Source organism: Anabrus simplex, chromosome 1, assembly GCF_040414725.1.
Source record: "Anabrus simplex isolate iqAnaSimp1 chromosome 1, ASM4041472v1, whole genome shotgun sequence".
In the NCBI taxonomy this organism is placed as follows: domain Eukaryota; kingdom Metazoa; phylum Arthropoda; class Insecta; order Orthoptera; family Tettigoniidae; genus Anabrus; species Anabrus simplex.
In genome coordinates, this window is record NC_090265.1 from 1,101,950,687 (window position 1) to 1,101,965,340 (window position 14,654).

General features: G+C 38.1%; 1 protein-coding gene across 4 annotated transcripts in view; it reads right to left on the reverse strand.

Moving 5' to 3' along the window:
• LOC136858062 (pseudouridylate synthase TRUB2, mitochondrial) overlaps positions 1-14,654 on the reverse strand; it is a 51,732-nt gene that overhangs the window by 15,990 nt on the left and 21,088 nt on the right. The window lies entirely within an intron of this gene.

Here is a 14,654-nt window from a genome sequence, read left to right on the forward strand (position 1 = left end):
CATTCTTAACAAAGCCTCATAAATCAAAATCACATGGTGTGAGATTGCAGGAATTAAGTGCCATATCCATTCAGAGAAGTGTTCATTTAAAAAACTGCGAAAAGATATTGCATAGTGCAGTGAAAAACTGCCTTGTTGTCAGAAAATGGGCCAGTCATTGCGGTATATCACGTTGTTTGCAAATTCTGGCATCACACTATCCCGTAACATCTCCAGATGTGACACACTCATTACAGCTCCTGCGAAAAAGTGTGGCTCAATCCAACCAGCTTCACTGTTCCTACCTCAAACATGCACAGGCACAGTGAGTAGGTCTTTCTGGATAATCTCATGTACCATAGGTTTTTGTCCACCCATTACGCATGCAGTAATGTCTTATCATGACCATTCAATCTGAAACATGCTTCATCCATCTACAGCATTGACTTAACAAAATTTGCATCAGCATCACAGCAAATCACAAAATTCCAGTTGTCTGTCCCGACCATCCTCATGCAAAGCATGCAGCAATTGTAGATGGAATGGTTTGAAGTGCAAAGCTTGCAGAATAAACAGTACACTTGTTTTCAGCATTTGTAGCTCAGTCAGGCCGATGACTTTAGATGTTAGGCCCTTTTAACCCTCTTGGAGCCAGGAGCTGATCTGGTCAGCCGCTCACCATCACCTGGAAGAGACCAGAGCTCCGACTTCACTCTACTATTGTAAAGTGCCAGGCCGTTTTTAATGGAAATACATGTATTTTAATATTCGGGTATATTTATTTATTTATTTAATTTATTTATTTATTAATGCCTTCTTTTCAGTGGCGAAGTTAGGGCTCGAGGCCCTCTCTTCCACTTAACCACATACTAATCAAAATCATAAATAAAATTATGAGATATTTAAAATAGTTAAAACCAAACAAAAAATTAATAGAATTGAGAACAAATTTAAATACATTACTAAGTTAATAATGAAACTAATTAATAGTAAGAACTCTTAATAATCCTCAGGTGCGCACACATTCATACTTCAGCCATTCAGTTAGCTGTCCTCAGCAGATAGTCTTGGCAGGTGACCTTAAACCTTTATAAAGAGCTAGTTTCTCTGACCTGAGCTGGCAGGGAATTCCATAATCTGGCGCCGGTCACTACAAACGATCTATTAATTTTATTTGTGCGGTGCACTGGAATAGAAAGAGTGGATCTGGAGCGTGTATTTAAGTTGTGAAATGATGATAAAAAGGTAAATTTCGAAGAAATATACAGTGGCTGACTTTCCGCTAGTACTCTAAACACCATCGTTAAAATGTGTAGTTGCAGACGTTTATCAGGCTTCAGCCATAAGAGAGCCTTATAGTATGGGGTAATGTGAACATCGTACCCAATATTGTAAATGAATCGCAGGCAGGAATTCAGTGCTCGTTGAAGTTTAAGTGTTTCTTCTCTTGTCATATCAACTAGGACAACGTCACAATAATCAAGAATAGGGAGAACCAGTGTCTCTATTAGTTCGGCCTTAAGCTCAAATGGAAATACATCTCTTTGCCGTTTAAGAGGGTGAAGTGCTCCAAAAATCTTTTTACAGATGATTTTCGTGTGATCAGACCAATTAAGTGTTTCATTCATAATTACGCCGAGATTTTTAACTGTTTTATTGTAGGGAATAATGTTACCATTCAGTAGGATAGGCGGAATTGCAATATTGTTTGAGCAGTTCAGTAATTTTCGTGTTCCAATTATGATTGCCTGAGATTTTGTGGAGTTTAGTATAAGAGAATTTCGTTGTGCATATATACTGAGTCGTTGGAGGTCATTGTTAATATCTTGTATTGTTTCATCTAAGTCTGAAGTCTTGCAGTGTCGATAAATCTGAAGATCATCAGCATAGAGGTGTTATTTCCTGTCACAGATGATATGTCATTGACCTAAATACAGAAAAGTAAGGGCCCTAGAATACTGCCCTGTGGGGCACCACTACATTTCATTTTCCATTTAGAGACCTTGTCATTTACTGTTACACGCTGTTGACGGTTACTCAAATAAGAACTAAAAAACTTAAGCACAGCCAGGTCAAAATTTAGTAGTTCCATTTTCTTTATCATAGTCTGAATGTCTATAGTGTCAAAGGCGCTACTGAAGTCAAGAAGAATAAGTATAGTAAGCAGTCGTTTGTCCATAACATTTCTAATGTCTTCAGTAACCTTCAAAAGTGCTGTCGCGGTACTATGCCCCTTCTTAAATCCAGACTACAAAGGGTCCAAAAGAGCATTTTCATTTAGGTACTCCAGAACCTGTTCGTATACTAAACGTTCGAAGGCTTTAGAAAGCGCAGGAAGTATGGACACCGGACGATAGTCAGAGGGTGATTGTGGGTCTAAACTCTTAGGTACCGGTATAATATTGGCTGTTTTCCAGACAGTTGGGAAAGTTCCGTTTAGTAAACAAATGTTCAGTATGTGCGTCAGTATAGGTAGGACAGCACCCATAATGTTATGTATAAAAGCAATAAGAATATCGTCTACACCCGTGGCCTTTGATTTAATCGAGTACAAAGCCTTTTTAACCTGATTTTCTGTGACAATGTGAAATGTGAATGGTGGTGTATCTACCGGCGCATGGCAAATACCGACAAGAAATTTTCTACATATCGACTACATAGAATAAACAACTGATTTACAGTGATATAAAGAATCAGAGACGTTTTATTGTTGATATTATAGTTGTCGATAAAATTTATTTTTAGGAAGAGAAAAACATTTTCGCAATTTCCCTCTCAATATCTACTTTGAAAAAATAATTTACGGTACAAAAGAATATACATAATGATGTGTTTCTAAATACAGTTCTATAGAATAATTTTGAACGAGAAAAATAAAAACATAAAAAAATAAAAATCCAAACATATGTCTTCTTCTTCTGCTTTTGGTGCCTATCCGTTTCGGATGTTGGCGATCATGATGGCTATTTTCGTCTTGTTTGTGGCAGCGTGGAACAGTTCAAGTGATGACATATTGCACCAGCCTCTAAGATTGTCAAGCCAAGATATTCTTCTTCTTCCAGGACCTCTTTTGCTGTTGATTTTCCCCTGGAGTATTTTTTGGAGTAGGTTGTATCTATCTGTGTTGCGCATTATATGTCCCAGATACTGCAGCTTTCGGCATTTCACTATCTTGATCAACTGAGGTGTTGTGTTCATCCTTCTCATTACTTCCACATTTGTAATTCTCTGGGTCCAAGATATTCTCAGGATCCGCCTATACAGCCATGTTTCAAAGGCCTCCAGCTTCTTCTCTGTGTTTTTATTTAAGGTCCATGTCTCTACACCATATAAAAGAACAGAAAATACATAACAGTGCAGAAGTCTGATTTTAGTCCCGAAAGTTAGACTGTGGCTTTTAAACACATTACTCATTTTATGGAACACACTTCTTGCTTTTCCAATGCATACCTTGACTTCTTGTGAGCAATTCCAGTCTTCATTTATTATGGTTCCAAGGTATGAATATCAAACATATGTCACTAGTAAAAACAAGACAATTTTACTCACCGATAAAATTTGCTAATATGTATCGAAGTATGATTAATACTGATAAGAAATTTTCTACGTGTGGACAACATATTATAAAAATAATTCTGAATTATTAAAAAATAATAGTTATTATAGTTTATGTTTTCTGCAAAAACCTTTTCTCATTTTCGGTTCTAGTGTCTATTTGAAAAAGAATTTTACAAGACAACAGAATATAATATGTAATTTAAAAATCTATGATGCTAAATCCCTGATTTGCTTTGGTCTACCCTACCAAGCGACCGGTGCTGACGTATTTGAGCACCTTCAAGTATCACTGGACTAAGCCAGGATCGAACTGCCAAGTTGGGACCAGAAGACTAGCGCCTCAAACGTCTGAGCCATTCAGCCCAGTGGGCTTTAAAGGCACATCAAGCGAAATACAGAATGAATTAATTGAGTCTGTAACTACCATAAATCAGGAGACTGTGAAAGCAAAGTTAGATTATTGTGATTTCATTGGTATCCAGGTGGATGAGACCTTCAACGTATCAAATAGATCTCAAGTCTGTGTAATATTCTGGTTCTGCTCAAAACAGGATCCCACAGAAAGATTCATAGGCTTTTATGATGTCCGATTGATAAGACTGCATCGGACTTATCAGGATTAATTGTCGATATTCAAGTGAGGAGTAACTGATAATCGTACGTCAAACATATGACGGGTGTTCCACAATGGCAGGAAGGCATGAGGGGTGTTCAGCATTACGTTAAGCAAGTGTGCCGACGAGCAATATTTCTATACTGCCCACCAGTTAAACCTTGTTTTTCTCCGTTGCTGCAAAACAATAAAATCAGTCAGGCTCTTCACTGATAAGCTGACAGCGTTTCATTCATTTTTAGTAGATCCTCAAAGAGAGCCCATCTTCTGGAATCCAAAGGATTCAGACTTCCACAAGCATGTAACGTACTATCCATTGGAGCTTTCATTCCCGAGCAGTCCATACAATATTTTCACACTATGATGATTTAAGACAGGTTTTTGAAGATACTGCACAGAAAGATGAGGGTTGGGGCAGTGAATCGTACAATTCTGCTGTTGGGTTGCTTAACATACTCAGGAAAGCCCAATTCATTTATTTGATCTGTCTCTATAGAATTGTTTTATTTATACAGACCATCTCCTTGTTATAATGCAACATAAAACCACATCTGATGTAATTCTGTGCAATACTGAAATTAGGAAAACCACGGGTATCCTTCAGGATATGCGATCAGAAAACACGGTATCCTCTTGCATTGAAAATTTCGTAAAATATGTTGCCGGTGGTGAAAAGTTCATAACATGGATAGAATTATTTAATTCTTGTCATTATGCTAATTTTTTTTTGTGAAATCACCATTGAAAAAACTAAGGAACTCTCAGACAGTTTTGAAGAAGTCAATTAAATATTTGTTTTTTTGTTGTTGTGAATTTATGTAAATTTTTGGTAAAACTGCCATTGCAAGAACTAAGACATTTACGAAGAAGTTGATGAAACATTTGTTCTTGTTGTTGTTGTGAATTTAAAAATAATAATAAGAATTTTCAGGACTTACAAGAAAGACAGTTAATTATTTAATCATTATGAGTGTTGGAAGAAAGATCTCCAGTAGTGTGCTTGTTGTAACCAACCTTTGGTATCACCCTGTATTTGCCACGTGGAGGCATCGATCCCAAAATCGCTGCATTTCGCAATCAAAACCTCTAGAATATGTTGTCCATATGACCATATAAGGTAATGTAATTTTATTGGTCGAAATAATGACAATTTTTATTGGTGAAAATTTTGGGTCAAATCGTGGTAAGCTTCCCTGATTGACTGTTTGCGTGTTTCTCAATTTCCGGCCTTTGGCTCCTCGGTAGGAGCAGGGCTCTGGTCCGCGTCTTTGGTTTTCGTACGTCCTCACGGTCGGACGCACCTTGAGGGTCAGCGGCTCCAGTAACCTCAGGGTAAGCACATTTTCTTTTCTTGAATGCTAAATTAATATGTAAATTTATTTGTTTTGGAGTTTACCTTAGACCCTGGTTTTTGCCGTTTTGTTTTGTAATGCCTTAGCTCGTCAGCTAGGCATATCCTTTGTTTTGGAGGCAATTCCCTTTTATTAACCTTTTGTGTAATGTAAAATTTAATTTTCCATCCGGGTTGCCTCCCGTAGTGCAGTATCAATTTAGTGTACGCCTGTTGAGCTATGCGTCTCTCGACGATGCGTATCAGGAGAGGTCAGCATCTCTAAAGGCCTCTGCGTTAAATTTTAAATTTCGTTGTCATTTTCTTTGTAAACTATTGGTAATTATTTGTACAGCTCTTTTCTGTTTGCCTTGTAAGATGGTTGTAATTATGTTTATATTCCCTGTTAAATTTTCCTTGTGAATGTCACTGCCGAAGTTATGCTCATCTTCTTCAACGTATTGCATAATATTTTATTACAATTTTGGTTTTCTGAAGAACCATTGACAGGAACCTCGTGGTTCAATTCAACTTGTTTCCTTATTGATCATGTTACCTTTTTAATTACTGTTATTCTACCTTGTTAAAATTTCTTTATTGTTAGTAAACCAGACTGCGCTCTCACGTCTTTTCCTCTACAATGTCACGTAAGATCACGTCCTCTGTAGGGTTTCCAGTCCGCTTTCCTATATCCCTTCTCTAGTTGTCATGTTGGTAATCCTGTGTATCTTCGTTTCTAGCCATGTGTATGTTTTTGAAATTTGAGATGTTTTTATTGGTGTCTTATCGGCTGACATATGTTACTTCAGGTTTGTTATTTTGATTATTACTTTGTTTTATATGTGCTAAAATTTAATGTGATCAGCTCCTAAAAGGGGGGAGGGTTACAAAATAAACAGTGAGATGTAGATGGCATAACATTCCAAATGCTCAAAATTTTAACAGTGAAGTCCTTGACACTTTAATTATGCAAATGGAAATATGGTTCGAGGACTTCGAAAGCTTTCACTTTGTTGAATTGCTGGATCCAACTTCATAGTTTTCAAAGAGACCGTCCCTGCTATTAAACTGAACAGTCTTATGAACATATAACCCTTTTTAATAGAGAAATACTGGAAAATGAATTGATAAACATTTATTCCAACACAGAAAAACATTTTTCCCTTGAAAAGCTTTTACATTATATTGTTCTCAATGACCTCGAACCAATGTATGTTGAAGTGTCAAAATTGATTTGCTTAATAGTAACATTTCCTGTGAGTACTCTGAAGATGATAAAAACATTCTTGTGTATTATAAAAAACACTGAAAGACTCAGAAGTCTTAGAACCATTTCTATCAAGAAAAAGCCTGTGAAGGAATTGAAGAATGATGAACTGTTGAAGGATCAAGTGATTGACCATTTTGCAACCAAGAAAACTCGACTTTTGGAACTATTCTACAAGAAACTTTGAGCTAAGGTTTCCTGCCTACCCATTCTTTAACTAATAGTGTCACCACTGCTAAATATATTCAAGGAAATAGTTTGAAGAAGACCATCTCAAAAGTTGAACAGAACAGAAAGTGTTATATGGAATACTGCAGATATTGCATGGAATGAAGTCTGAATTCTTTACTTTGTTCTGGAGTACAGGTGGAATAAGAAACACAAAAATCAAGGAAAGTTTGCAGAAACAACAAAAGGTTGGACTGATTCTCAGACTGAGCGTATTCTGCTAGTTAAAAAAAAAAAAAAAAAATGTCCCAAAGAAGTGGAATAAATGACAAAACTCCCCAGCATGTGATCCTTCCACTTCGAAAGCTATTTTCACTCTAGGAAAAAGACAATCAGACAGCAGATATTCTTAGATGGTCAGACAATGAAGGGAAAGGGTAAACGGAAGCACATAAACAATGCTATTTGCAGCAATATCTGAAAGGCGGAAAACATGTAGACAGAGTAGGCTCAAAAGAAAGCAGCATACAATGACTGAAAGAAAGAAAGAAGGAAAGGAAGAAAGAAAAGAAAGAAAGGAAGAAAGAAAAGAAAGAAAGAAAGAAAGAAAGAAACAAAGAAAGAAAAATGGACCTCAAAGCAAAATACCAGATGTAGGCATAATTTTTTGGTGTGTGAGATGGTGCATTATGGTGATTTTGTCACACAGCCCATTCCAGTCATCTTTCGATCAATACCTGATTTAAATTAATCATTTGTTGGCGATAGCATTGTGCATTAACGGTTTCGCCGGACTTCAAAGTTCATAATACACAATACCACTCCGGTCCCACCAGACACAAAGCACGATCTTCTTGCCGAAGTGATTCGGCCTTGGTGTTGAAGGACACGCTTTGCCAGGTGACAGCCATGATTTTCTTTGCTTCGGGTTTCCAAAATAAATCCATTTTTTGTCACCCGTCACAATTTGGCATAGAAATGATTTTCTTTCATGGCGTTAAAGCACCATTTCACAAGTGACTTCGCGATTTTCCATCTGCCGTTCATTCAAATCAAGTGGGACCCATTTACTGAGTTTATTGATCTTCCCCATTGCTCGTAAACATCTGCTGATTGTTTTTCGTAACACAGTTAATGCTTGTGCCAATTGCTATTGAGTTGGGTCATCATCCAGTAACGCCTGCAATTGCTCGTCTTCGCACTTTTGTGGTCTACCAGAGTGCGCACTGTCTTTTACATTGAAATCACCATGTTTAAATGGTGTTTAAATGGTGATAGATGGCGCCAGGTCAGGGAAGTATGGCGGGTATGGAAGGATGTCCCATCCAAGAGATTTCAAGGTGTCTTTCACGGGTATTGGTGTGTGAGATGGTGCATTATGGTGATTTTGTCACACAGCCCATTCCAGTCATCTTTCGATCAATACCTGATTTAAATTAATCATTTGTTGGCGATAGCATTGTGCATTAACGGTTTCGCCGGACTTCAAAGTTCATAATACACAATACCACTCTGGTCCCACCAGACACAAAGCACGATCTTCTTGCCGAAGTGATTCGGCCTTAGTGTTGAAGGACACGCTTTGCCAGGAGACAGCCATGATTTGCTTTGCTTCGGGTTTCCAAAATAAATCCATTTTTTGTCACCCGTCACAATTTGGCATAGAAATGATTTTCTTTCATGGCGTTAAAGCACCATTTCACAAGTGACTTCGCGATTTTCCATCTGCCGTTCATTCAAATCAAGTGGGACCCATTTACTGAGTTTATTGATCTTCCCCATTGCTCGTAAACATCTGCTGATTGTTTTTCGTAACACAGTTAATGCTTGTGCCAATTGCTATTGAGTTGGGTCATCATCCAGTAACGCCTGCAATTGCTCGTCTTCGCACTTTTGTGGTCTACCAGAGTGCGCACTGTCTTTTACATTGAAATCACCATGTTTAAATTGTTGAAATCATGTCTCACATATCCTAATCGATGGAGCATGTTCACCATATGTTTCTACCAGCAAACAATGACTTTCCGCAGCCTTTTTCTTTTGATTACATAACAAAAGCAATGTATGGCGCAAATGTTCTTTTTGAGGCACAAACGTTGACATGATCACTGTACGATACAACACAGGCGCTAGTGTTTGGCGGACTCAACTTGTGTGTATTGGTAGGTTAATGTCAGACGAACAAACTGACATGTGGTGTCAAATTCATACGCTGTGTACTGTTCGCTGGCGCCATCTCTTAGCGAAACCAGAAAAGACTTCTGCATACACCTGGTATAGTAGCTGAAGAAATCACTTCAAATAGAAATGTAAACTGGACTGAGCCAAACAAGGGAAAAGGCACCATATCTGCCTAAAGCATTAGCCAGTAAACCACTAGAAAGTAGTTGTTTCCTGAAGGAAGTGATGATTGTGATAAAAACACCCAGATTAATGCCATCAAAAAGTTTTCATGATTTTAGGGTGCTAAAGATTCACTGTCAGCTGTCATAGATACCCTAGGCATCATTGATGAAGTGTACTACAGAAATGAGATAATTTCCCAGATGTAGCTGTTTTTTTTTTTTTTTTTGCTAGTTGCTTTACGTCGCACCGACTCAGATAGGTCTTATGACGACGATGGGACAGGGAAGGGCTAGGAAGTGGAAGGAAGCGTCCGTGGCCTTAATTAAGGTACAGCCCCAGCATTTGCCTGGTGTGAAAATGGGAAACCACGGAAAACCATCTTCAGGGCTGCCGACAGTGGGGTTCGAACCTACTATCTCCCGAATACTGGATACTGGCCGCACTTAAGCGACTGCAGCTATCGAGCTCGATGATGTAGCTGTTATGTATCAGACATTTTATTTGAATATATGTGAGCACTGCATTAAAATTCTGCATAATGTCTCATAAACAGCAGGTTGTTAGAAATTAAAAATTAACCCAATGGTCAGCACCACAACCTGCAATTCAGAAGGTGCCATATTCGATTTCCGGTTGGGTTTGGAATTTTGGGTGCATCCTCCAACTCAGAAACTTGTGATCGTTCCAATACTCACAACACACTACACTACCAGCCACTACAGGAAAACACAATAGTGAATACATTCCTCCACATAGTGTTGTTGGTGGCAAGAAGGGCTTCTGGCTGATAAACAAGGAAAATTCCACATGTGCGACACTGCTTGCATCCGGGATCCCACCAGGACGTGGAGAAAGCATTGATCCATGTTTCAATGAGCCACACAATCAAATTAAAATTTTCATTCGTAACTTTCCCTAAAAACCAGCAGAGCCATATTATGATATCGCTTTTCTCCATTAATACTAGCTGGCCATTTCACTTCTTGTAGCAGAATTCTTAGTTCCTTTACTACTACATTCAGTGAAGTCTTGCTTCCCTTAAATAGTTGGCATTCATGCAGAGAAGCAAGCAGTTTCACAAGAATAGGGTGGTCTTTTCTGTGATAGTTGTCATAAATATACCAATGAATGGGGTCTTGCTGGAAACTGTCCAAGTTTGTTATTCGTTTGGCCCAATTCCTTTTTTTACCCAGCTCTTCAAGCTTAGAGGACCCAGGAGATTGTTCCTCAGTCTGGTATTTCTCCTTCCAACTGCCACTACTGTGTATTTGCTTACTTTGGTAGCATCGGCAGTTTTTTGTTTGGTTTGTACTAAAGGCAGCAATGTAGCACCATTCTCCTTTTCTTTCTCAAAGTACTCGTGCATGCTGAAAACAATTTCATGGGCCTGGCTTCTCAGGGGAGTTCCGTGTCACATACCTCTTGATTTCTTGCCACTTGTCTTCCCTGAACCACAGTGAAACATGTTACACACACAAATTAAGTAGACTAACCAATACACAGATGAAAATAAAACTACAGCAATTTCAATACACTGAACTATTAAACCTGTATTGTACTAACTTATGCTATGCTAAAATGTACAGTACGCTATACTGTACTATACTAGAAAGATAAGGACTAATATGAAAAACATAAGTTACTGAAGTAGAATGCAAAAGATTGCGAACCATACCAAATACTGTACATGCTGAAGGAGATAGCTTAACCATGTGGTGAGTGTACATAACAGAGTTGGCATATATGTTTTAAGATCATGCTCTACCGATACAAATTGATATGAATGGCAGCTTAGGATTGGTTGGATGTCAGTTTCTGCGCACACAATCACCACACAGATATAAAATCAGCCAAAACATCAGTTCAGAAGCTACAATGTTTAGGGTATCATACCTTAGAAAAAATACTGAAGGGAGCTACAGCAAGGCTGGCACGTAACTATATATATAACCATGTATATTGCAATCATCAAACCATCAGAGTCCCCTCATTCATCCTAACACAATTCCTATACAACCATCGAAAATTCCATCAGTACGGTACCTTTAGAGAATCGGTAAAACCATATCACTCACGTGTCCATGTGAAAAAGAAACCCACACAGCAGTTCATTTTTTCAAATGATCCAAACAGCTAGTCACAAAGAGGCCCATGTATCTCGAGCAGCCAAGTGTTCAGCTTTGCAAAGTTATTTCTGACCCCAGGACTATTAAGTTTATGAACGAAATATACCAGACCTTAACTCTCAATACTATATATTCCACAATACACCTACAGGGTGAAATGGAGGTTGTATCAGTTAAAAAAAAGAGAGAGAGGGAGAGAGAAAACCACAGTGGTGAAAGATTCTAGTGGAAGAATGGTGCTAACTTGGGAGTACTTTGAGAATTTTATTCCCACATCTGGTCTGCTATTCTGGGGAAATGACCTAGGGATTTAAGCGAAGTATATGCCAGAAAACCAAAGTCATGATTGATGATCGTAAGAACAACAACAGTCCACATATCAAACAGATTGGAGGGTGTGAAGTTGTACATCAGTATGTATACCTAGGCTCCTTACGATCCAATTATGGTGGTTCCAAAGATGAAATAAAGCGCAGAATTGAAATAGCAAAGGTAGCAATGATCCGTCTGCGGAAGATCTGGAAAGATAACATCACCATTAAGACAAAAAAGAAGCTCGTTGAATCTCTAGTCTTCTCAGTCTTCTTGTATGGCGCAGAGATGTGGACCATCCTCAAACGTGATCGTGAACGGATAGAAAGCTTTGAAATGTGGTGCTGGAGGAAAATGTTAAGGATTCCTTGGACAGCTCATCGCACGAACACATCAATCCTGAACCAACTTCAGATAAAAGTTCATCTATCGTGTAAGGTCTCTCAACGAATTGTACGCTACTTTGGACATATAATGCGCCGAGATGGTAGTCTACAAAAGCTGATTGTTGAGGGGGAACCAGACAACGAGGACGAATACCAACGCGATGGATTGACATGGTGAACGGCCCCCTACAGTGTTTTCTCAGAGTAACCACATTGAAAGCTTTAGATAGGGAAGAATGGCGGAGTGTGGTTCATCGGCTAGAGGGCTGAATATTATGATAGTCACGACTCCTCAGTCATGAGGCAAAACAAAGAAGAAGATATGCCACATAAAATGTATTTATTTCATACCACCAACAAATATGTTTCTCCAATTACAGGTAGCTTATTCACTATACATTAATTATAAAAAAAAAAAATCTAAGGAAGAACCTAAACATCTAAAATCTAAATATCTAAAAATAAAAAACCCACAATTTTATTAAGAAAGTAACAATCGGAATTTACAGTACCTACATTAATGAAATGAAGAATGAAAATCCACAGCCTGTTTCCAGTCATTTGACCGAGTCAGGAGTGGAATGAATGAAGCCCCCATCTAGCAGCGAGGATAGGAATTGTGTCGGGTGCCGAAGCCTGTCGCACTCCTCTGGGGCAATGATTAATAACTGACAGATGAAATTAAATGATAGTGGAGAATGTTGCTGGAATGAAAGATGATAGGGAAAACCGGAGTACCCGGACAAAAATCTGTCCCGCTTCCGCTTTGTCCAGCACAAATCTCACATGGAGTAACTGGGATTTAAACCACAGAACCCAGTGGTGAGAGGCCGGTGCACTGCCGCCTGAGTCACAGAGGTTCTGCACAGTACCTACATTAATACTTTTTCTAATTCGAAGTAGATATATCACCTACAGTAGAATGCTGAAGGTGAGATAGGCAGATTGTATAAGAGAGAAATTATTTAGAGAGTTTTCATGGAGATGGTGAATTGTTGAAAAAAGCAGAAGTCTAAAGAATTATTCTTCTGAACTACACAGTTGTAGAGATTGCATAGCCTGTAGAGTGGGGAATTTTTGTGAGCAATTGTTCTAACTATTTGATTCTGAAAAGTTACATTTGTTCTTGCATTAAAGCTGAAGAGGCATAAAAAGTCAAGGTTATCAATTTTGGAATTTACAGTTTTGTACAGAAACTTCATGTCATCCTTTTTCCCCCTCTCAGTTACAAGCTTTCTATTTCAAGAGAAGTTCATTATAAGGTACCATATGTGGATTATTACTGTTTTTCATTTTTTTAAAATGTAAATATTTTAAATATCTCTTTTGGATTTTTTTCAATCTGTGCAATATATATTTTGATTGCTGGATTCCATACAACACTTACATATTCTACTCTGGGCCTGACGAGATATAGAGGTGTATACAGATTTTTAGGCATTTAAAGGGTTTCACACTCCTTAACACGAGTCCTATGTCCTGTAGGACTCAGCAACTACCGTTTGTATATATGGGGTGAAGGAAAGTTCTCGGTCTAATAATATGCCGAGGTCTTTAACCTCATTTACTGGTTTAAGATCATTGTGACTTAGTTAGTCAAAGGAAATATATATTTTGGGCAAACGACACTGATGCACATAAGATTAGATATAGTTGATTTTCAGTCGCCCAGTCTAGTATGTTATTTAAGTCAGCCTGGAGAAGTTTGCAGTCATTAATGGAGGCAATGGATTCGAATACCTTAAAGTCATTAGCGAATAAAAAGCAGTCCAAAACTGTTATTAATTCAGGTAGGTCACTGATTAGTGCAAGGAACATCCATGGCCCTAGATTAGACCCTTGGACTATTCCTGAATTTAGAGGGTATTCTCTGGACAGTTTCTTTGTCAAATTACATACTGCTTTCTATCTCTTAGGTAGGAGCTGAAAAGACATAGCAGTGGGTAACATAATCTAAGCATATTTCATTTTTTTAGGTGTATATCATGATTAATTTTGTCAAAGGCCTTTTCAAAGTCAATAAACATTGCCACCTCTATCAAGTTCTGCGGATATTGATTGCGTAAAATTTATGAGATTTGTTTCTATAGACCGTCTTGGAATAAATCCATGTTGGTGTTCTGATATGAAAGGTCTTGTATAGACTGTAAGTCTATGACATTTATCAATTCGAAGGCCTTAGCTATAGTTGAAAGAATTGATATTGGTCAGTAGTTTTTATTATTAACATCAGATTACCCAATTTAAACACAAGATATACTCAGGACAGTTTCCATACAGAGGGAAATACAGATGTTTTGAGAGTTAAGTTATCAATGTAGAGGAGAGGATATTTCAGTACATCTTCACAACCTTTTACAACATACAGCAGTATTTGATCTAGTCTCATGGAAGATCACGCTTGAGCTTTTTAAATGCCAGTTCAGTATACTGTAGCGTAATGTAATACAGAACAAGACCTAGAGCACTTCCAGGAAGAAGTGGAGAAATATATGCAATATAAGGAAGTAATTGTAACAGCCAATATGAATGCACAAGGGAGATGGGACAGAAAAGGAAGAGGAGAGAT